This window comes from Arachis hypogaea, chromosome 15 (genome assembly GCF_003086295.3).
Source record: "Arachis hypogaea cultivar Tifrunner chromosome 15, arahy.Tifrunner.gnm2.J5K5, whole genome shotgun sequence".
NCBI classification, from domain to species: Eukaryota; Viridiplantae; Streptophyta; class Magnoliopsida; order Fabales; family Fabaceae; genus Arachis; species Arachis hypogaea.
Genome location: NC_092050.1, coordinates 47,975,183 through 47,999,609, shown reverse-complemented (window position 1 = coordinate 47,999,609; position 24,427 = coordinate 47,975,183).

The window sequence follows — 24,427 nt, the reverse complement described above, 5'->3', positions numbered from 1 at the left end:
TCCCTTTGAACTAAGTGGGTTATAACTCGTGAACAGATCTAGCATTCCAACTTGTTTGACTTTCCCTTACCTAGTAAAGGATAACTAAACAGAACAACCATTAATTATAAATTAATCTTGAAATCATCCCATCAATGATAGAAATTCCAACTAATCAATTCCCAGTCAAGGCTTCTATTCATATTATTTGAATTTTCTCAATTTAATTTTCCACCTACTTAACTCAACTTCTTGGAACATCTGATTAATAAAATAGCACACTTTTCTGCAACTCATTCGGAGACGACATGGGACTTAAACTCCCAGTAATTTTTAATTTAAACTCTCTGTGACATATTTCTAAATTGATAGGCAGATTTTCAGTGAGTTAAGAACTATACTTGCAACGTAACTATTTTAATAATTTTAATTCGCCAACTTCTGTGTCTCATCAATTTTTGGCGCCGTTACCGGGGAGTTGCAATAGAGTGTTAAAGTTATTAATTAGAATTTATTTATTTGCATTTTATTTTATTTTGCTACTATGAGCTGTATGTTTCGTTCGTCAAATGACGCGTTCACTTCCTGATCTGCGCTTGCTAATATTCGATCCTGAAATTGAAAGGACTATTTCACGAATAAGGCGAGAACAACGTCGGTTAGTCCGCTCTGAGGGCGGATCTGAAAGTGAACTTGAGGAAGAAACCAGCCCCCGTTCTACTGATTCGGTTGTTTTACGTGCAGAAGACATGGCAGCTAGGAGAGTTACCATCCAGGAGGAAGCAGCCCCTGATTTTACAATGCAACCGTTTCAAGCGCATCATCCAACGGTAGCTACAGATTTTGAAATAAAGATCGCACTGCTAAATTTGATGCCCAAGTTTCATGGCCTACCTGCTCAAGAGCCTATCAAGCACTTGAGAGATTTCCAGGCAGCCTGTTCTACTGTCAAGCGTGATGGTACTGATGAAACTTCAATTTTGCTGAAAGCTTTCTCGTTTTCTCTCGAGGGAAAAGCAAGAGAGTGGTACTACACTCAACCTCTAGCAAATGTATCCAACTGGGATACACTCAGAAAGGAGTTTTTGGAGAAATTCTTTCCATCTGAAGTTACTGATAAACTGAGGAAGGATATTTCCACAATTGTTCAGGATGACAATGAGACTCTCTTTGAATACTGGGAACGCTTCAATAATCTTCTGGAAGCATGCCCCCACCACATGATTGACAAGATAGTGTTACTTAGCTATATCACACATGGCATGAGGCCCCAAGATAAGACCACATTGGAAAGTGCTAGCAATGGGTCTATGAAGAAGTACAAGACCACTGATGAGGCTTGGCAATTGATCAGTGATTTAGCTGAATCTACTAGGAACCACAGACAAAAGCAAGGCCGTTCAAAAGCCGTTGCAGAAGTATCCTCTAGCAGAGAGACTACGACTCTAGCTCAGAGTATATGTGAGATGACCAACTTGATGAAACAGATGCAATTGAATCAACAACAGGCTCAGCAAGCTCAAGCTCCTCAACCACAGCAAAACCAACAACTAGTCCCACAAAGAATTTGTAGAATCTATGCTAATTATAGCCATTACACTGATGAATGCCCGCAGCTCCAACAAGAAGACAACATGGTGGCATCCACTCATAACTTCTATGACCGCCCCAACCAAGGGTACAATCAAAGTGGAAATAATAACCATGGATGGCAGGATAATTCTAACCAGAATTGGAGGGACAACAATAACAGAAGAGGCCTAGATAATCAGGGAAATCAGAGGTGGAATAATAACAACAACAGGCAGCAGAATCAACCTTACAGAGCACCTCACCTGAGGCAAAACCAAGGACCACAGAACAATCAATAGCAGACCTCTCAATTTACTCATTCTTCTTTATCTCCTAATGAAGAGCTACTACAATCTTTTGAGCGAAGACAACAGACCATGGAAAGTAACATCATGAATAGTATTAATGCCAGTCTGAATGGTCTCACCTCTACTTTGCAAGCTCTTATGTCACATATTGGATCAACGCAAAATTCCAATAACCAACCTTCAAGCTCTATTGGAATCCCCTCTCAACCATTACCTAATCCAAAGGGAGGCATTAATGCCATCACCCTAAGGTCTGGAACCACACTGCAGGAGAGGAATCAGGAGGAACCAAGCCCACCAGAACATACCTCAGCTGAAGAGGTAGTAGAAATAGAAGATGTTGAAGAGGAAGAGGACATACAGGACATAGCTGAAGAAGAAATAGCTTAACCACAGGAGGAAGCACCAAAAGGCGCAGACACCACAGAAAACACTACTCCTATTCCATTTCCACAACTTGCAAGGAAGCCCAGGAAGCAGCTGGAACCTAATCCCAAAATGGTAGAAATATTCAAAAAGGTTGAGGAAACTGTTCCTCTTTTTGATGTTATTCAGCAGGTACCTAAATATGCAAAGTTTCTAAAAAACTTATGTATCCATAAAGACAAAATTAATGAATTAGAAACTATTCCTTTAGGTAGTTCTATATCTGCTTTAATGGGAGGATTACCTGAAAAATGTAGTGATCCAGGTCCTTTTATAGTTAGCTGTACTATTGGTGGTATAGTAATTTATGATTGCATGTGTGATTTAGGAGCATGTGTCAGTATAATGCCTTTGTCTATATATGATATTTTAAGGCTCCCTCCCTTAAAAAGGTCGGCAGCTCGTTTTGTGTTAGCAGATAAAAGCATTATTACAGTGGCTGGAGTTGCTGAAGATGTTTTGGTGAACATTAAGGGGCTTACATTTTCCACTGATTTTTATATCTTGGAGATGCCCCATAATAATTCAGATAAGCCATCATCAATCCTACTTGGAAGACCATTCTTGAAGACGTCAAAATTCAAATTGGATGCTTTTTCAGGAACATACTCCTTTGAAATAGATGGCCGCATAGTAATCTTCAATCTGAATGGAATCATTGACAACCCCCCAGAAGATCGTTCTATCTTCCAGTGTGATGTCATAGATGAAAGTGTAGCTGAAGTTCACAAGGAAGAGTTTGAAGAGAGACACACTGGACAAGGTCCAAGTGTGGGGACCCTTTTAACTGACAATGAGGGCACTTCGCCATTTTCACAAGCTCCAGATAATCCAGAGCCTGCCCATGATCAAAAGTTAGCATTGAAACCCCTCCCTCCACATCTCAAATATGCTTATCTTGAAGATGAACAGAGGTTCCCAGTTATCATTGCAAGGGAACTTACTTCTCAACAAGAAGAGCAGTTACTTGATGTGCTGAGGAAGCATAAGAAGGCAATTGGGTGGAGCTTGGCAGGCATAGTAGGCATCAACCCTCAAGTATGTGAGCATAGGAAATCTTTAGAAGAGGGAGCAAGACCTGTCCGTCAACCCCAAAGAAGATTGAATCCCACCATATTGGAAGTTGTCAAAAAGGAAGTGACCAGACTATTGGAAGCCAGTATCATATATCCCATTTTAGACAGTGAATGGGTAAGCCCAGTACAAGTGGTGCCCAAGAAGTCTGGAGTCACTACAGTGAAGAATGAGCATGGAGAGCTCAGAGCAACTAGAGTTCAGAATGCTTGGAGAGTCTGCATTGATTACAGGCGCTCAACCAAGCTACCCGTAAGGATCACTACCCACTTCCATTCATTGATCAAATGCTGGATCGCCTGTCAGGTAAATCACATTATTGCTTTTTAGATGGTTACACAGGTTATTTCCAGATTCATATAGCTCCTGAGGATCAGGAAAAGACTACTTTTACATGTCCTTTTGGGACTTATGCTTACAAGAGAATGCCTTTTGGCTTTTGCAATGCACCAGCTACCTTCCAAAGGTGCATGATGAGTCTTTTCTCTGATCTTATTGAGGACTGTATGGAAATTTTTATGGACGATTTTAGCATTTATGGTGATTCTTTTAGCCTTTGCTTAGATGGATTATTTAGAGTATTAGATAGATGTGTTAATACAAACCCTGTATTGAATTTCGAAAAATGTCACTTTATGGTAAAACAAGGTATTGTATTAGGACATGTGGTATCTAATAATGGCATTTCTGTAGACCCAGCAAAGGTGAATGTTATTTCTAGTCTACCTTACCCCTCTTCTGTGAGGGAAGTCCGTTCGTTCCTTGGCCATGCAAGTTACAGGAGATTTATTAAGGACTTTAGTAAGGTCGTACTTCCCTTATCCAGATTACTGCAGAAGGATATTGAGTTCGAGTTCAGTGAGGATTGCAAACAAGCGTTTGATAAACTGAAGACTGCTCTGACTCAAGCTCCAATTGTGAGACGACCAGACTGGAGCCAGCCATTTGAAATCATGTGCGATGCTTCCAACCAGGCAGTAGGAGCAGTGCTGGCTCAGCGTGAAGGTAAGGATCCTTTTGTTATTGCCTATGCGTCTAAGACTTTAGACACTGCCCAGTCCAACTATACTACTACTGAGAAAGAGCTTCTTGCTATTGTTTTTGCTTTGGATAAATTCCGAGCTTATTCACTTGGTACTAGAGTAGTAGTGTATTCGGACCATGCAGCTTTAAAGTATCTATTAGCTAAAAAGGAGTCCAAACTAAGACTTATACGTTGGATATTGTTGTTAAACGAATTTGATTTAGAGATAAAGGATAGGCGTGGTAATCAGAATTTAGTGGCAGACCACTTGAGTCGCCTTGAGCATATTAAGGATGATTCTACTCCTATAGATGATAATTTTCCTTTTGATAACCTGCAAGCAGTTTCTGAGGTAGTCCCTTGGTATGCACCTTTTGCTAATTATTTAGTTAGCCGCACATTCCCTCCAAATTTTTCTAAGCATCAAAGAGACAAGCTGAAAAGCGAGTCTAAATATTATATATGGGATGACCCATATTTATGGAGATGTGGCGCTGATCAATTAATTAGACGTTGTGTGCCTCAATCAGAATTCTAGTCCATTTTAGAGGCCTGTCACTCATCTGAGAGTGGAGGACATTTTGGCCCTCAAAGAACAGCTAGAAAGATCTTAGACTGTGGATTCTGGTGGCCTACTCTTTTTAGAGACGCTGCTAAGTTTTGTAAATCTTGTCTCCCATGCCAGAAATTTGGTAATATATCCAGGAGGGATGAGATGCCTCAACAAATTATGCTTTTTTGTGAAATTTTTGATGTTTGGGGTATTGACTTCATGGGTCCATTTCCAAATTCTAATGGATATTTTTATATATTGTTAGCTGTGGATTATGTTTCCAAATGGGTGGAAGCAATTCCTACCCGTACTGATGATGCTAACACTGTTGTTTTCTTTGTGAGAAACCATATTATATGTCGCTTCGGATCACCACGAGCAATCGTGAGCGATCAAGGCACCCATTTTTGTAACAGGAGACTAACAGGATTAATGAAGAAGCATGGGATAATTCATAAAGTTGCAACAGCTTACCATCCCCAAACTAATGGGCAAGCCGAGGTGTCAAACAGAAAAATTAAGCGTATCTTGCAAAAGATAGTAAAGCCTCATAGAAAAGACTGGAGCACCAGGCTACAAGATGCACTCTGGGCATATAGAACAGCATACAAGACACCCATTGGGATGAGCCCTTTCCGCTTGGTTTATGGAAAAGCTTGTCATCTCCCAATTGAAGTAGAACACAGAGCTTTTTGGGCAGTTAAGGAGTGCAACATGGGAATTGAGAAAGCCGGAGCTGAAAGGAAGTTGCAACTGCAGGAACTGGAGAGCCTTCGCCTAGAGGCTTATGAAAACTCCAGAATATACAAGGAAAAGATGAAGGCTGTACATGATCAAAACATCAAGAAGAAAGAGTTCCAACCTGGGGATTTAGTCCTCCTTTACAAATCTCGACTAAGGCTCATGCCAGGTAAGTTGAGATCAAGATGGGAAGGTCCATATAGAGTGGAGAAGGCCGAATCGTACGGAGTTTATCACCTAAGCCATCCTTCAAGCTCGGAACTTATTAAGGTTAATGGACAACGCCTGAAGCTATACCATGGCGAGAAGATGCAGAGAAACAAGGAGCTTGAGATCTTCCTCTTGGAAGATCCCCACATAGCAGAAGATTGAGCTAGTGGAGCATCCAACTTACGGATGTTAAAGCAAAGTGCTAGGTGGGAGACAACCCACCATGGTATGATCGTTCTTTTCTTTATTTTAAGTTTTTCCTATTCAATAACTCTTCTTTTTATCAGTGCATTTCATGCATTTACATCTGCATATAAAAAAAATTATTTTGCTACGCGACGCGATCGCATCAGCGACGCGTCCGCATCACAGGGAGAGTAAAGAAAAATAAAAATGAACAGAAAGTTACGCTGGAGTGTGGCTGGAGGCGTGCCAATGGCACAAATCAACCCACGTGACCGCGTGCCCCACGCGGCCGCGTGCCCTGCGTTTTTGACGTAAAAGGGTGCACAATGAAATATTGTGCGAGAGTGATGCTGGATTGGTGCTGGAAGCACAATCTTTATCACGTGATTGCGTCGCCGACGCGGTCGCGTCATCCATTTTCTGGCGCACACTCACGCGATCGCGTGACCCACGCGATCGCGCCACCCAAATTTTGGCAAATAAATGAATTTGAACAGAGAGTTGTGCTGGTGCGATGCTGCACTCGTGCCAGAAGCATAACATGGGTCACGCGACCGCATGACCGACGCGATCGCTTCACCTTACTTGAAGCACATTCACGCGGACGCGTGCCCCACGCGACCGCGTCGCATGCGCCGCACAGCTCAACCTGAAATTGCCACATATCTTATCTTTCTCTCCTCCAAATCCTAATTTTCTTTTTCCTTCCTTATTTCTTCCTTCTCCCTTCCCCCCTCTATCTCACCTTTCACTCTCTATCTCTCTCACCTCCATTAACAAGGTTTTATTTTCTTCTTCCCTCCTTCTTTTTCTATCATTCTTATTATTTTATATGTATTTTCTTTTCTTTTCTTTATCTTTTCATTATTCATATTTTCTTTCTTTTTCTTTTCCTTTTTACATGGTGTTAGAAAATTTTTAATTATGTATTTTGAGTCATTATCCCTCATTATATGCTTGTGGATTGTTGCAAATTGTTTGACAATTATTTTTATTCTATTTAAGGGATTGCTTGCATGTTCACCTTCATATTTTCTATACCTTATTCAACATGCATGCTATGTGTTTGTGAAAAAGCTCAAATGGCATTATGCACTTCTCTATGTTGTTATACTATTCAATGCTTGCTTTTCACAACTTTCCGTTACTATTGTATTAATTGAATTTAATTGTCAATACAAACGTGATAGTTCGTTACAAAGTATTGCTTGGTCTATGCTACTTATGCCCTTTGCTGGCATGCCAATAAACACCTTGCAGTCACTTGTCTTTCTATGCACTAGCTATTTTCCATTGTTGGCTTTTCACATGTACTCGAGAGCATGTGTTAATGTCATCTACATCCTAATGTGCACCCATCACCACTCTTCCGTTATCTTTCTTGCAATATATCTATTTCAATTTAATTTACTTTCTCCTCTCTTTTCAGGATGGCCACCAAGAAAGGAAAGGAGAAAGCGACTCCTAAACCCCTAGCAAGAAGAGGCACTAAAAGAGCATTAGTGGCAGAGCCCTCAACAAAAAGAGTTAAGAGGATAATAAAGGTTGATGAAAAGGAGAAAGCCTTTCCAGCAAAGGACATTGCGCAATTTCCCAATCGCTACTGTGAGCAGATGTTCCTTATCCTGGCAGAAAGGAACTATAACAATGAATACCTTCTTATTCTCCCGTCCAATATTGCTACCTTTGTTGAGCCGCAAATTGAACGAAGACAATTGGGTTTCCTACGGAGACAGCCAAGGCAGGTCAATCTTTCTTGGGTAGTTGAGTTCTACTCTAACTTCTACATGCCAACCCTGCAGTCTGTTTATGTTCGGCAGAAGCAAGTCCCCATCACAGAAGAGGCCATTAAGCAAGCTTTGAGTCTTCCCCCTATTCCAGAAGGAATGGACACCTTCCAAGAAGCCGCACTTAAGCGCCAGAGGTACCAATTTGACTGGGACTCTGTTCTCGGAGTTATCGCATTACCTGGCAGCCGTTGGATCTACGGATACCACTGTACCCGCCCTAAGAGAATCTTGGCTTCAGCACTTACCTTGGAGGCTCAGGTATGGGCACAGATCATGTCCCATTACGTCTCTCCGAGCACTCATGAGTCCTCCTTCACTGCGGACATGGCTGTTCTACTTTGGTGCATCCTTACAGACCAACCTCTTAATCTCTCAAGACATATCCAAAATGCTATGGTACACGTACAAATTGCGGGCAACTTACCTTTCCCCGCCTTGGTCTCAAATCTTGTCTCAGCAGCCGGAGTCTCCTACAGAGCTGGGGACACCAAAGCCGTGCTTCCACGGGATGATCAATATGTCCCTAACGGGAAATATCTCAGACTTCCAGCAGCCACTACAAGCCTTCCTACTACTCCAGTTGAAGATAATCCTTCTTCAACACCACAACCACCTACAACTGATGAATTGCTCCAGCAGATAATCGAAAGGTTGGATCGGCAAGAACAGAAAGCAAAGATGAGAGAGCGCCGTAACGAGCGCCGATTCAAACACCTCAAGGAGCTACTCAAGGGACACTTCAGGGACTCGGATACCCCGGACTCCACTTCTTTTACTAGCATAGGGAGCCATGACGGTCCCGATTGTGGAGATACTGCTACCAGCCCACCCCTGTTCCTGACAGACGGCACCGAGGACGGTGCAAAGCCTTAAGTGTGGGGAGGTCGGTCAGTACCTGAATTCCGGAGGTAATTTCTTTTCCCTAGCACCAATAATTAGGATATTTTAGTTAGATTTTCTTTCTTTTATAGAATAGAATAAATTGCATAGGTTAGGATAGTTGCATGCATGTTCTACTTGATTGAAAAGACAATAAGTTTCTTTTAAGACTCTATCTTTGGAACAAAATTTCACTAATTTTTCAAAATTTTTATGATAAATTTGCTTGAGTTGTATTTGGAACATGATATTTGAGCTAAAGAACACACAACCTGTGAAAGATTTGAGCCTTTATGTATGGTTACATTATTTAACCATAATTATTTCATTCTTGTGTGTTTACTTCTCTATGATTGTAATCTATATTTTGTTTTATCTTATATGTCCAATATTTATTATATTTGCATGCTTGCACATGATTGAGGCCATTATTTGTTTAAACTCACTTATCCAAATTAAAGCCTACCCTTTTCAATTACCTTTGTTAACCAATTTGAGCCTTTAAATCCCATTTGTTCTATATTTTACCACGTTACTAACCTTAAGCTGAAAAACAATTTTATATCCCAAATTGAATCTTTGGTTAGCTTAAGATAGAATTGTGTGTGCTAGTTAAGTATGGGAAATTGTGGGAACAAAAGTTGTTAAGGGAATGTGTCATGAAAATTTAATGGGAATTTGGATAACTACTCATGTGAAACTATAAGAATTAAAAATCTATGTGCATTGATAAGCTATATGTCAAAAAAAAATAATAATCATAATAATAATAATAAATAAATAAATAAATAAATAAGGGGACAAAATTACCCCAATGTTAAATTCAGAACTCAAAGATCAATGCACATATGATAAAATTAAATACAAAGTTGACACATGAGTATGGATTGAAAAAGGGAATTCTGGGTAGCTAGGTATGAACTTTAAGATTACATTAAAAATATACGAGTTGGGTTGGAGCTTGGGTTAATTAAAGATTCAATTTATTAGCTCACTTGACCAAATGTATACCACTGCCAGTACCTTAGCCCTATTACAACCTTGAAAAGACCTCATGATGTTTGCATTGGTATATTAACTGTTGTTGATTGGTTAGGAGAAGAACAAAAGTTAGAAAGCATGATTAGAGAAGGATAGAGTGATTACCCTATACACTAGAGATTAGAGTGTACATACATTATCAGTGAGGGTTCAATGCTTGAATTTTCATGTTCCCTGCTTTCATGAGCTATCTTCTTGTACTTTTATCTGTTTTATTGTATACTGATAGAATTAGTGGAATTTGATTTGTAATTGTTTTGAAGAGCTTATTTACTTTTGATCAAGTGGGCAAGAATCATATTGTTGTATTTATTTATATATATATATAGGCTTGCATTGCATTTCATGAGTTTCTACATGTTCATACTTATTTCCTTATCTCCTTCAATTAAGCATGAGGACATGCTAATGTTTAAGTGTGGGGAGGTTGATAAACCACTATTTTATGGTTTATAATGTGTTTAATTGTGTGGTTTTATCATGATCCTTACCCACTTATTCATTAAATTTGCATGAAATTATAATTCCTTCCTAAATTTATAACATGTTTGAAAACTGCTTCCTAGAGACTTTAATTATGTAATTTTTATTCTCCTTTATTCCATTCGATGCCGTGATCTGTGTGTTGAGTGTCTCAGACTTTATAGGGCATAAATGAGTTGGAGATTGGAAAGGAAGCTAGGAAAAATGGAAGGAACACAAGAATTTGAAGAGATAACCAGCGAGAAGTGACGCGGTCGCATGGCTCACGCGACCGCGCGAAGGAGAGCAAATCGCAGTGACGCGGCCGCATGGCTCACTCGGCCGCGCAGATTGGAAAAGCTCAAGCGATGCGGTAGCGTGGCCGACGCAAACGCGTGGCAAGGAAAAGCGCGAATGACGCGTCCGCATGGATGACGCGATCGCGTGACGTGTGCGATCTGCATAATCTGCAGGATTCGCTGGGGGCGATTTTGGACCTTATTTCGACCCAGTTTTCGGCCCGGAACAGCAGAATAGAGCCAGAGAATATGCAGAAACAAAGAACAACATTCATTCTAGACAGTTTTCAGTTTTTAGATCTAGTTTTACTCCTTTAGGTTTCTCTCTCTAGGTTTAAGAATTTCAATTTTCAATTGGTTTTAGCATTGGAACATTGAGAAGAGCTATTTCCTCATCAAGACTTTGTCATTCTAGTTCGTTCTCTTAACTTGGTTTTATTCTTCCATGTTCTTTGCTTTGTTCGACTTTGTCATTTGAATACTTTCATGATTTTAATTTATTTCTTCCAATTTAATTTATTTTTCCATTCCAATAATCATGTCTTCTTTTAATTCCCTTTCATGTGTTATGGATTTATTATTTATAATGAGTGAGTAGTTCCCCCACTTGATAGGGAGTTGATTGAAAGGAACTCTTGAGTTGGAAGGATTGAAAGAAAAATTGTAATTGGGTTAACTGTTGGATTGTTATCTAATCACTAACACCAATCCCTTTGAACTAAGTGGGTTGCAACTCGTGAACAGATCTAGCATCTTGTTTGACTTTCCCTTACCTAGTAAAGGATAACTAAACAGAACAACCATTAATTATAAATTAATCTTGAAATCATCCCATCAATGATAGAGATTCCAACTAATCAACTCCCAGTCAAGGCTTCTATTCATATTATTTGAATTTTCTCAATTTAATTTTCCACCTACTTAACTCAACTTCTTAGAACATCTGATTAATAAAATAGCACACTTTTCTGCAACTCGTTGGGAGATGACCTGGGACTTAAACTCCCAGTAATTTTTAATTTAAACTCTCTGTGACATATTTCTAAATTGATAGGCAAATTTGCGGTGAGTTAAGAACTATACTTGCAGCGTAACTATTTTAATAATTTTAATTCGCCAACTTCTGTGTCTCATCACCGTTCTTATGGCAAGTGCACCAAAATTATCGTCAAGTAATAACCCACAGTGTAGTGGGATCCTATCCATAGAGATTGGTAGATTTGAGCAATTTTAATCAATTGGTGAATTAGTCAAGCTGAGAAAAATAGATTATGATCGCAGAATTGTAAATGGGCAGAAATATAAATAACTCAAAAGTAAAGAGAAGGTGTAAAGTAGAGAAAAAGAAATGGCAATAATGTAAATAGGAATGGGATTGACAGAATGTAAAGAAAGCTATAAAGAATGTGGAAGATAAGAATAGGGGAATTTATTGAGATCAGGAGATGTTGTTATCTTTGGATCAAATCCAGTTCATATCATCTTCAATCATGCAACTCATTGACCTCTTAGCAATCATGATTGATTCAACCCCAATCCCTTGTTGATTCAATCTCTCAGATCTTGATCAATAGCCAATTTCTTGGTCTAATTTCTCATGAAGAGAGATATGCTTGGTCCCTTATTATACCACACATCATCATAGGTCCAAGTAAAAGGAGGATTATATGTCACCATATCCAAACACCAAAACCCAGATCCTACTCAAGTGTGAGAAGGGATTTCTAGCATGGTTTCATGTTTCCTTTTCCAAGGTTCCCATGAAACCCATTTTGCATTCAACCTCTTTTCCAAGATGATTGAACACTAACATTAAAACGAAATTTGTTCTAGCAAATCAAAGAGAATATGAAGGGAAGAAGAAATTCACTTATCATTAATCCATCAAGTACAACAGAGCTCCCTCTCACAATGAGAGGGAATTTAGCTACTGATAGCTCAGAGAAGAGTACAAGAGATGGAAGAGATGAAAAGTAAATCTAACTATACTTTAACAAAACTCTACTCAACAATCAACCCAGCTAACCCCTTTCTCAGTACTTTCAGGGGTTATTTATACTACTCCTAGCACTAGAATAAAGAAAATACAAAAGAGAAAAGAAAATTACAATTTGGAGGGGAAAGAAAACTCATTAAACGTGACCTTCCAGGCTGGCGTGTGACAGGCGTTTGAATGGCGTGCCACGCCCAGCCTCCAATTTGGCTTGGCGAGCCACGCCCAGTTTTTCAAGTGGCACGACCCATGTGTTAGTGCCCCTGGCGTGCCACGCCTTCGAGCCCAAGTGGTATGCCCAGGATCTTCTTAAGCTTGGTGTTGGCCTGGCGTGCACGCCTTCGAGCCCAAGTGGCACGCCCAGCCCTTTTCCTTCTCCTTTTCTTCTCTGGAAAATTGAACTAGCGTGGCACGCCCAGGGTTTGGCGTGCCATGCCCCTTGTATGTGCTTCCTTTCTTTTCTGGATAATAGAACTGGCGTGCCACACCCAGTGTGTGGCATGCCACGCCCAGCATTCTTCTTTGGTCCAGTAGCTGGTGTGCCACGCCTGGGTCTTCAAGTGGCACGCCCAAGTGAGGATTTAGAGCTGGCGTGCTACGCCTTCGTCACCAAGTGGCACGCCCAGCTTTGCTTTGGCCTTCTTAAGTGTTGGCGTGCCACGCCTGGGTCTTTAAGTGGCACGTCCGAGTGAGAATTGAGAGCTGGCTTGCCACGCCTTCGATCCCAAGTGGCACGCACAGCCTTTTAGACCTTCAACCTCTTCTCTAGAAACTTGTACTGGCGTGCCACGCCTTGATACCCAAGTGGCACGCCCACTTTAATGTTGCTCTTTTAAGCTTGGCGTGCCACGCCTGGGTCTTCAAGTGGCCCACCCAAGTGATGAATTGGAGCTGGCGTGCCATGTTTTCGATACCAAGTGGCACGCCCAAGTGATGATTTGGAGCTGGCGTGCTACGCCTTCGATACCAAGTGGCACACCCAAGTGATGATCCCCTCTGGATTAATGAACTGGCGTGCCACTGATAAACCACTATTTTATGGTTTATATTGTGTTTAATTGTGTGGTTTTGTCATGATCCTCGCCCACTTTTTCATCAATTTAGCATGCATTTAGATTTCCTTCCTAAATTTAGTACATGTTTGAAAATTGCTTCCTAGAGACTTTAATTATTTACTTTTAATTCTCCTTTATTCCATTCGATGCCGTGATCTGTGTGTCAAGTGTTTCAGGCCTTATAGGGCATGAATGAGATGGAGATTGGAGAGGAAGCTAGCAAAAATGGAAGGAACACAAGAATTTGAGGAGATAACCAGCGAGAAGTGACGCGGTCGCATGGCTCACGCGACCGCGCGAAGGAGCGCAAATCGTAGCGACGCGGCGGTTCGGGTTGGAAAGCGCAAGCGACGCGGTAACGTGAACGACGCGAACGCGTGGAGAGGAAAAAGCGCAAGCGACGCGTCCGCATGGACGACGCGATCGCGTGACATGTGCGATCTGCATAATCTGCAGAATTCGATGGGGGCGATTTTGGACCTTATTTCGGCCCAGTTTTTGGCCAGGAACAGCAGACTAGAGTCAGAGAATATGCAGAAACAACAGAGACATTCATTCAGTAGTTTTAGATCTAGTTTTTTTTATTCTCTTAGGTTTTTCTCTCTAGTTTTTAGAATTTTAATTTTCAATTGGTCTTAGCATTGGAACATTGAGAAGAGTTATTTCCTCATCAAGACTTCATCACTCTAGTTTGTTCTCTTAACTTGGTTTTATTCTTCCATGTTCTTTGTTATGTTCAATTTTGTCATTCAGATACTTTTATGATTAATTAATGCAAGGATTATTTCTCTTTAATTCAATTTCAATTTCAATAACCATGTCTTCTTTTAATTCCCTTTCATGTGCCATGGATTCTTTATTTACAATGTGTGAGTAGTTTCATTTCTTGATAGGGAGTTGATTAAAAGAAATTCTTGAGTTGGAAGGATTGAAGGAGAAATTTATAGTTGGGTTAAATGTTGGATTGCTATCCTGTCGCCAAGGCCAATCCCTTTGAACTAAGTGGGTTGTAACTCGTGAATAGATCTGGCAGTCCAACTTGTTTGACTTTCCCTTACCTAGTAAAGGATAACCAAACAGAGTAACCATTAATTATAAATCAATCTTAAAAATTACTCCATCAATGATAGAGATTATAACTAATCCATTTCCAGTCAAGCCCTCAATAAAACGAGTCAAGAGGATAATAAAGGTTGACGAAAAGGAGAAAGCCTTTCCAGCAAAGGACGCTGCGCGATTTTCCAATCGCTACTGTGAGCAGATGTTCCCCATCCTGGCAGAAAGGAACTATAACAATGAATACCTTCTTATCCTCCCGTCCAATATTGCCACCTTTGTTGAGCCACAAATTGAGCGAAGACAATGGGGTTTCCTACGGAAACAGCCAAGGCAGGTCAATCTTTCTTGGGTAGTTGAGTTCTACTCCAACTTCTACATGCCGACCCTGCAGTCTGTTTATGTCCAGCAAAAGCAAGTCCCTATCACAGAAGAAGCCATTCAGCAAGTTCTGAGTCTTCCCCCTATTCCTGCAGGAATGGACGCTTTTTAAGAAGCCACCCTTCAGCGCCAGAGATACCAATTTGACTAGGACTCCGTTCTCGGAGTCATCGCTTTACCTGGCAGCCGTTGGATCTACGGATACCACCGTTCCCGCCCTAAGGGAATCTTGGCTTCCGCACTTACCTTGGAGGCTCGCGTATGGGCACAGATCATGTCCCATTACGTCTTTTCGAGCACTCATGAGTCCTCCTTCACTGCAGACATGGCTGTTCTACTATGGTGCATCCTTACAGACCAACCTCTGAATCTTTCAAGACACATCCGAAATGCTATGGAGCATGTACAAATCGCGGGCAACTTACCTTTTCCCGCCTTGGTCTCAGATCTTGTCTCAGCAGCCGGAGTCTCCTACAGCGCTGGGGACACCAAAGCCATGGTTCCACGGGATGATCAATATGTCCCTCACGGGAAATACCTCAGACTTTCAGCAGCCACTACCAGCCAGCCTACTGAGCCAGTTGAAGATATTCCTTCTTCAACACCACAAGCATCTACAACCGAGAAATTGCTCCAGCAGATACTTGAAAAATTGGATCGGCATGAACTGAAAGCTAAGATGAGAGAGCGTCGTAACGAGCGCCGATTTAAACACCTCAAGGAGCTACTCAAGGGACGCTTCAGAGACTCAGACACCCCGGACTCCACTTCCTTTACTAGCACTGGGAGCCATGACGGTCCCGAAGATGGAGATACTGCTACCAGCCCACCCCTGTTCCTGACAGATGGCACCGAGGACGGTGCAAAGCCTTAAGTGTGGGAAGGTCGGTCAGTACCTGACTTTCGGAGGTAAATTTGCTTCTCTGGCACCAATAATTAGGATATTTTAGTTAGATTTTTCTTTCTTTTATAGAATAGAATAAATTGCATAGGTTAGAATAGTTGCATGCATGTTCTACTTGATTGAAAAGACAATAAGTTTCTTTAAAAAAAAAATCTATCTTTGGAACAAAATTTCACTAATTTTTCAAAATTTTTATGATAAATCTACGTGAGTTGTATTTGGAACATGATGTTTGAGCTAAAGAACACACAACCTGTGAAAGATTTGAGCCTTTATGTATGGTTACACTATTTAACCAAAATCATTTTATTCTTGTGTGTTTACTTCTCTATGATTGTAATCTATATTTTGTTTTATCTTATATGTCCAGTATTTATTATATTTATGTGCTTGCACATGATTGAGGCCATTATTTGTTTAAACTCACTTATCCAAATCAAGCCTACCCCTTTCAATTACCTTTGTTAACCACTTTGAGCCTTTAATTCCCATTTGTTCGATATTTTACCAAATTACTAACCTTAAGCCGAAAAAAAAAACAATTATATATCCCAAATTGAATCTTTGGTTAGCTTAAGATAGAATTGTGTGTGTTAGTTAAGTATGGGAAATTACGGGAACAAAAGTTGTTGAGGGAATATGTCATGAAAATTTAAAGGGAATTTGGATACCTACTCATGTGAAAATATAAGAATGAAAAATCTATGTGCATTAATAAGCTTTATTTATTGAAATATATATATATATATATATATATATATATATATATATATATATATATATATATATATATATATATATATATATATATATATATATATATATATAAGGGGACAAAATTACCCCAATGTTAAATGCAGAATTCAAAGATCAATGCACATATGATAGAATTAAAATACAAAGTTGAAACATGAGTATGGGTTGAAAAAGGGAATTATGGGTAGCTAAGCATGAATTTAAAAGTATATAGAATATATGTATATTAGGTGAGAGCTTAGGTTAATTAAAGATTCAATTTATAAAGCTCACTTAGCCATATGTATATCCTTACCTGCACCTTGGCCCCATTACAACCCTGAAAAGACCTCATGATGTTTGCATTGGTATATTAACTGTTGTTGATTGGTTAAGAGAAAAACAGAAGTTAGAAAACATGACTAGAAAAGAATTGAGTGATTACCCTATACACTAGAGATTAGAGCGTACATACATTATCAGTGAGGGTTCAATGGTTAAAATTTCATGTTTCCTGCTTTCATAAGCTATCTTCTTGCACTTTTATCAGTTTTATTGTATAATGATAGAATTAGTGGAATTTGATTTGTAACTATTTTGAAGGGCTTATTTAGTTTTGATCAAGTGGACAATAATCATATAGTTGCATTTATTTATATACGTAGGATTGCATTGCATTTCATGAGTTTCTGCATGTTCATACTTATTTCCTTGTCTCCTTCAATTTAGCATGAGGACATTCTAATGTTTAAGTGTGGAGAGGTTGATAAACCACTATTTTATGGTTTATATTGTGTTTAATTGTGTGGTTTTATCATGATCCTCGCCCAATTATCCATCAATTTAGCATGCATTTAGATTTCCTTCCTAAATTCAGTACATGTTTGAAAATTGCTTCCTAGAGACTTTAATTATTTACTTTTAATTCTCCTTTATTCCATTCGATGCCGTGATCTATGTGTCAAGTGTTTCAGGCCTTATAGGGCATGAATGAGATAGAGATTGGAGAGGAAGCTAGCAAAAATGGAAGGAACACAAGAATTTGAGGAGATAACCAGCGAGAAGTGACGCGGTCGCATGGCTCACGCGACCGCGCGAAGGAGCGCAAATCGCAGCGACGCGGCCGCATGGCTTGCGCGGCGGCGCGGGTTGGAAAGCGCAAGCGACGCGGTAGCGTGGACGACGCGAACGCGTGGAGAGGAAAAAGCGCAAGCGACACGTCCGCATGGACGACGCGATCGCGTGATATGTGCGATCTGCATAATCTGCAGAATTCGATGGGGGCGATTTTGGACCTTATTTCGGCCCAGTTTTTCGGCCCGGAACAGCAGACTAGAGTCAGAGAATATACAAAAACAACAGAGACATTCATTTAGTAGATTTAGATCTAGTTTTTTTCACTCTCTTAGGTTTTTCTCTCTAGTTTTTAGAATTTTAATTTTCAATTGGTCTTAGCATTGGAACATTGAGAAGAGTTATTTTCTCATCAAGACTTCATCACTCTAGTTTGTTCTCTTAACTTGGTTTTATTCTTCCATGTTCTTTGTTATGTTCAATTTTGTCATTCAGATACTTTTATGATTAATTAATGCAAGGATTATTTCTCTTTAATTCAATTTCAATTTCAATAATCATGTCTTCTTTTAATTCCCTTTCATGTGCCATGGATTCTTTATTTACGATGTGTGAGTAGTTTTATTACTTGATAGGGAGTTGATTAAAAGGAATTCTTGAGTTGGAAGGATTGAAGGAGAAATTTATAGTTGGGTTAAATGTTGGATTGCTATCCTGTCACCAACGCCAATCCCTTTGAACTAAGTGGGTTGTAACTCGTGAATAGATCTGGCAGTCCAACTTGTTTGACTTTCCCTTACCGAGTAAAGGATAAACAAACAGAGTAACCGTTAATTATAAATCAATCTTAAAAATCACTCCATCAATGATAGAGATTCTAACTAATCAATTCCCAGTCAAGGCTTTTATTTATATTATTTAAAATTCCTTAATTTAAATTCCAATTTACTTAGCTCAACTTCTTGGAACATCTGATTAATAAAACAGCACACTTTTCTGCAACTCATTGGGAGACGACCTGGGACTTAAAACTCCCAGTAATTTTAATTTAAACTCTCTGTGACATATTTCTAAATTGATAGGCAGATTTTCGGTGAGTTAAGAACTATACTTGTAACGTAACCATTTTAATAAATTTTTGATTTACCAGCTTCTGCTTCCCATCAGCCACGCCCCATCGTTCAAGTGGCACGCCTATAGTGTGTGATGAGCATGGCGTGCCACGCCCAGCTTGGCATGCCACGCCCCTTTTGTGGCCTTCAACATTGCTCTCTGGAAACTTACACTGGCGTGCCACACCCAGCTTTTGGCGTGCCACGCCCATGTAAAGGCTTTGGGAGTCCTCTCTAGAAAACTGTGCTGGCGTGCCACGCCCAGCTCTTGGCATGCCACGCCCATGTAAAATATTCAATCATGCTTTTCTGGGAATCATAACTGGTGTGTCACGCCCAGTTCCTGGCGTGCCACGCCCATACATTTTCATGGCATTTGTTCCTAGTGGCATGCCAGTTTCACACGCCCAGCTTGTTTTGTTGTTTTCTTCCCTTTTTGTTGCCTTTTTTCACTTGAAATTCAGCACAAACCCATTTCAAAGCAATGTACCATAATATTCATCAATTAACTCATGAATTGCAGTGGTCAAATGAGATTATGCTCTTTTATGGTCCTTTTTAGCCAAGAAAAAAGGGTAAATGATGCAAGTCTTCACACAGCCAGTACTTCCTGGCTGGCGTTCAACGACTTTGGAAGATATCTTTCTGTCATGCCACTTCTTGGCCCTTTCTTTATAAATTTTTGCATTTTCAAATGCAGCAAGTTAGAATTCATCCAACTCATTTAGCTGGAGCAACCATTTCTCTCCTGCTGCCTTTCAATCAAGGTTTAGGAGTTTGGTTGCCCAATAGGCCTTATGTTCCAGCTCCACTAGCAGGTGGCACGCCTTCCCATACACCAATTGATATGGTGACATTCCTATACGGGTCATGAAAGCTATTCTGTATGCCCAGAGAGCATCATCGAGATTTCTTACCCAATCCTTTCTAGAGGTGCTCATTGTCCTTTCCAGGATTCTCTTCAGTTCTCTATTTGAGACCCCACCTTGCCCATTTGTCTATAGATGATATGGGGTGGTCACTTTATGGCGAACTCCATACCGGTTCAGAGTAGAGTCAAGCTGTTTGTTGCAGAAATGAGAGCCTCCATCACTAATCAGTGTCCGAAGGACACCAAACCTACTAAAGTTATTCTTTTAGAGGAACTTCATCACTACTCTAGTGTCATTCATGGGTGATGCGACTAATTTAACCTATTTAGATACATAATCCACTGCCACGAGGATATAAGTGTCTGAGACATGTCGTGACCACGAGGGAGATTGCTAGCCCTTTGGCAACTGTCACAGTGACAGACATACTCTCGGTAGTCCTTAAAGAGTGTGGGCCAGTAGAAACCACTTTGGAGAACCTTTGTGGTTGTTCGCTCATTGATGAGTGAAAAATTACTGTATGATTACAATGACTCCTTCGGCAAGAATACAGAATTATCTTCAACTAAAAACTCACAAGAGCAAGGTCGATCTAACAAGGATTGATTGATTGGACAACTTTAGTTAGTAGGGTAATTTAGTTAAGCTAATTAGGAATAAGTGTTGAATTCAGAAATCTAAATGACAGAATTGTAAATGACTTGAAATAAAGAAAGCAGTAAAGTGCTAGAATGTAAAGAGCATAAAGATAAATTGCAGAAATGTAAATGATTGAATTGTAAAGGGGAATGGGTTGATGAACAGAAATTAAACAAAGCTATAGAGAATAGGGAAGATAAGAATGGGGAAGATTGATTGGGGTTAGGAGATGTTTCATTCTTTGGATTAATTTCAGATTATTCCTTCTTCAATCATGCAACTCATTGACCTCTTGTCAATCATAATTGATTGAATCCCATGTCCTTGGTAATTCAATCTCTCAAATCTTGATCAACAGCCAATTCATTGGTCTAATTGCTCATGAAGAGAGATAAATTTTGGTCCCCGATTATATCACACATCCTCATAGATCCAAGTAATGGGTAGATATAGCATCACATTTATCTAATCCCAAAACTCAGATCTACTTAATGTGAGAAGGGATTTCAAGCCTGATTTTATGTTTCCTCTTCTAAGGTTCCCATAAAACCCAAATTGCATTCAATCTCCTTTCCAAGATAATTGAATGCTAAGCATGAAGAACAAAATTCCTCCTAGAAAATCAAAGAGAGATGAAGAGAAGAAGGAATTCACTAATATTAATCCATCAAGTACAACAGAGCTCCCTCCCCCAATGAGAGGGAGTTTAGCTACTCAGAGCTTAGAGAAAGTGCAGGAGATAGAAGAAGGTGAAAGTGAAAGTGAAGTGAAGTAAAAGTTCCAAGCCCCTTTTTCAGTACTCTTCAAGGGGTATTTATACTACTCCTATTACTAGAAATAAAAAATTACAAAATAAAAGAAAATAAATTACACTTAAAACAAAATAAAATGATATCTCATGGGTGGCGTGTGAGTGGCGTGGCACGTGAGAGTGCACACCCACTCTATTGACCTGACGTACCACGCACAAGACACCAAGTGGAACGCCCTCTTTGAGATCTTGAATTCACAAGCTTGGCGTGCCACGCCCAGAGCACCAAGTGGCACGCCCATTGATGAGAGTTTAGGTTCGCAAGCTTGGCGTTCCATGCCCAAAGTACCAAGTGGCATGCCCATAGTGATGCTCCTTTCCTTCTCCTTTCCATTACTCCCTTCTCACGCATTTGCGTCAACGACGCGTACGCGTCGTTTGATTTTTGCCTCATCCACGCTCACGCGTACTCCACGCGTACGCGTGGATTTAAATTCTAATACCCCCTTACACGAGAACCCTAGCCCCCCTTGCATGTCTTCCACCCTCTCTTCTCCAACGCTCCCCCTTCTCCTCCCTCCAACCTCCATCGCAGCACCTACCTTCCACCACCAAACCTCTATCACAGTGCCCAGACCGCCGCCGACACCGCCACCCCCTCTTCCTCCCTTTCTCCCCTCTTCCCTCCTCAACGCCCCAATCTCTTTTTTCCCTCCATTGCCACCACCCCCATCACCGAACCCCCACCACTGGCGAAACCAGAACCGCCACCGACCACCCCCCCTCCTCCTCCCTTCTTCTTCTCTTCTCCTCCATATCTCCCTTCTCAACCCCCCCGCTTATGACCGTCGCCACTGCGCCTCTGCCCTGCATCACCGCAGGGATCGCTACCACCACCGATACTAGGCGGCGCCACTGTCCTCTCCCCTTTCCATTTTCCAATACCCTTCTCTTCTACCCTGCTCCTGGTTTCCCTGCCTCCATGGCTCTATTTACTTACTGCTTTAATTAATTTTTGTTTATTCTAGTCAGTTCAATTAATTACTCTGTCTGTTAGAATTAGATAGAAATACATGTTGTTAGGTATCTAAGTTGTGGTTAGAGGATTCTAGGTCTGATAAGTGCTCCATTCCTGCTATTTGATTTATCTGTTATTCACATTTGCTCTGCTGTTGATGTTGCTTGCTTGTTGTCTCATTGCTGTTTGATACTGATTGAATTTGTTGCTCTGAGTTCATATAACATGCTGATTGCTGCTCTTTGTTGAACTACTTGTCTTTGCTGCATTAGTGTCGTGTTTCAGCCTGTAATTAGTTTCTTCTCAAAAAGAGCATGCTGCCTGCACTCAATTGGCTATGAACTCACTGCTTCCTGCTATTTTACTGGTCCATTCGCTTAATCCCTACGAATTTTAACTTGGCTATAGAGTTTTTAATTGATAATAATCCCTTGGAAATCCAAACTGCTTGATTGAGTTTAGCACTAGCCAACTGCTTTTCCTGGCTGCTTCGTTTAAATTCTTGTTCTTCACGCTACCTGCGCTTATAGAATTCATATGGCTCGATTGTTTCTGCTATTTAACTTTCTGGGAATGTTCCTTTTACTGCCGGAATGCTGCCCAATTTTTCTGAAAAATGGTTTTACTTAACTGCCATTCATGACTTGCCTTTGGTACTTTTAAATTTTGCTTTATTTGGTTTAAACCAAAGTCAACTCATGACATGCTGGGCTAAGCATTCCCTGTCATTTTTGGTTCCCTTCCAACTTAAAATGCATTATTGGTGATTTTGATCCTTTTCATGCTTCTCTCATTTTCATGTTTTATCTTCAAAAACTTGCATTGTCCGTTTAACTGTGAGATTGCTTGTGCTAAAATCTTTTAAACCTCTTTTGATTAAGAATAACATTTCCATGCCACTAACATCTTCACCCTTTTCTAACTATTAACTTAATTGACTTTCTAACTTTCCTTTTAAGTTTACACTAACTCTTTTAACCCCTTCTAAGGCATGCTAATTATTGTTGCTTAACAAAAAAGCTTCTCACTATTATTGCAGGAATTCTTGGTTGTAGTTTTGACTGATGTTTGCATTGTATTTTCTTACTTTCCAAGAGTCCATTTCTATGAGTCAACTCACCAGTGTGTCTCAATCTTCTTTTGTTTCTAGCTTCCTATCTGTTTACTTCTTACCTGCTTTTCTTTCCTCTGCTTTACTTATTATTCTATATCCCAAAATTTCTATTTTTCAGGATGTCTGATCCAAAAGGAAAGGGTAAGGCTAAGGCCACCACGGATAAGAGGAAAAGAGGCCAATCATTTTTGGCTTTATCAGATATTCTGCATAATGATTCCTGGTGTGAGAAGAACTTCACTCCGCAGGAAAAAGGAGATCAACTAGTGCCTGTGACTGATCCAATCAAGTTTGCAAATCGCTACTATAAACTAAAATATCCGGTATTTACGGATAAGAGGCACCTATATTTGGAAAGGACCCTCAGAATTCCACCTGCATTACAGCAGTACACTACAGAGCAAATCAAACAGAGAGGCTGGTTCTTTCTAGAGAGGAATTTGACTGAGGTTAATGCATCATGGGTCCAGGAATTCTACTACAACTATTACAAGATGACCCTGGATGCAGTACAGCTAAGAGGGAAACATATTTTAGTTACTGAAGAGGCCATTGAAGATATCCTCTATTTTCAGCCTAAATCAGATGAGTCAGATTGTTATCAACAGGATGAGGAATCCATGAGGTTTATGAGCATTGATTGGGAGGCAGTGAAGCGAACCATAGCCATTGATCCGACTGTTCCCTGGGTTATGGATAAGTCGACGGTAAATCCAAAGGGCATCAAGATTATTTATCTTAATGATGAGGCTCCGCTATGGCAACAAATCCTGAGCAACTATGTTATGCCGAGCACTCACGAGACAGAGGTGCCAGCTGCCATGATAACTTTCATCTGGTGCGTTATGGAAGGCAAGGACCTGTACCTTCCACGATTCATCCGGCAGTACATGGCCAGGGTTCATGTTCGAGGCACTCTGCCATTCCCCTATCTGATTACCCAGATGGGCCGCTGAGCTGAGGTACCCTAGGAGCTTGAGGATGAGAAGCCACCAGCTGCCGACTGCAGGAAGATCATCCCACACGGCAAGAGGTTTGAAGCTCTGGGCAACAGACTTCCTACTCTTACTGCCTCCGCTGACGCATCCACATCCTCTGCTGCCCCTTCAGCACCTGCTGCACCACCCACACCCACATCACCCTCACCCGCTTCCCAGCCCATCTACCACCTAGTACACC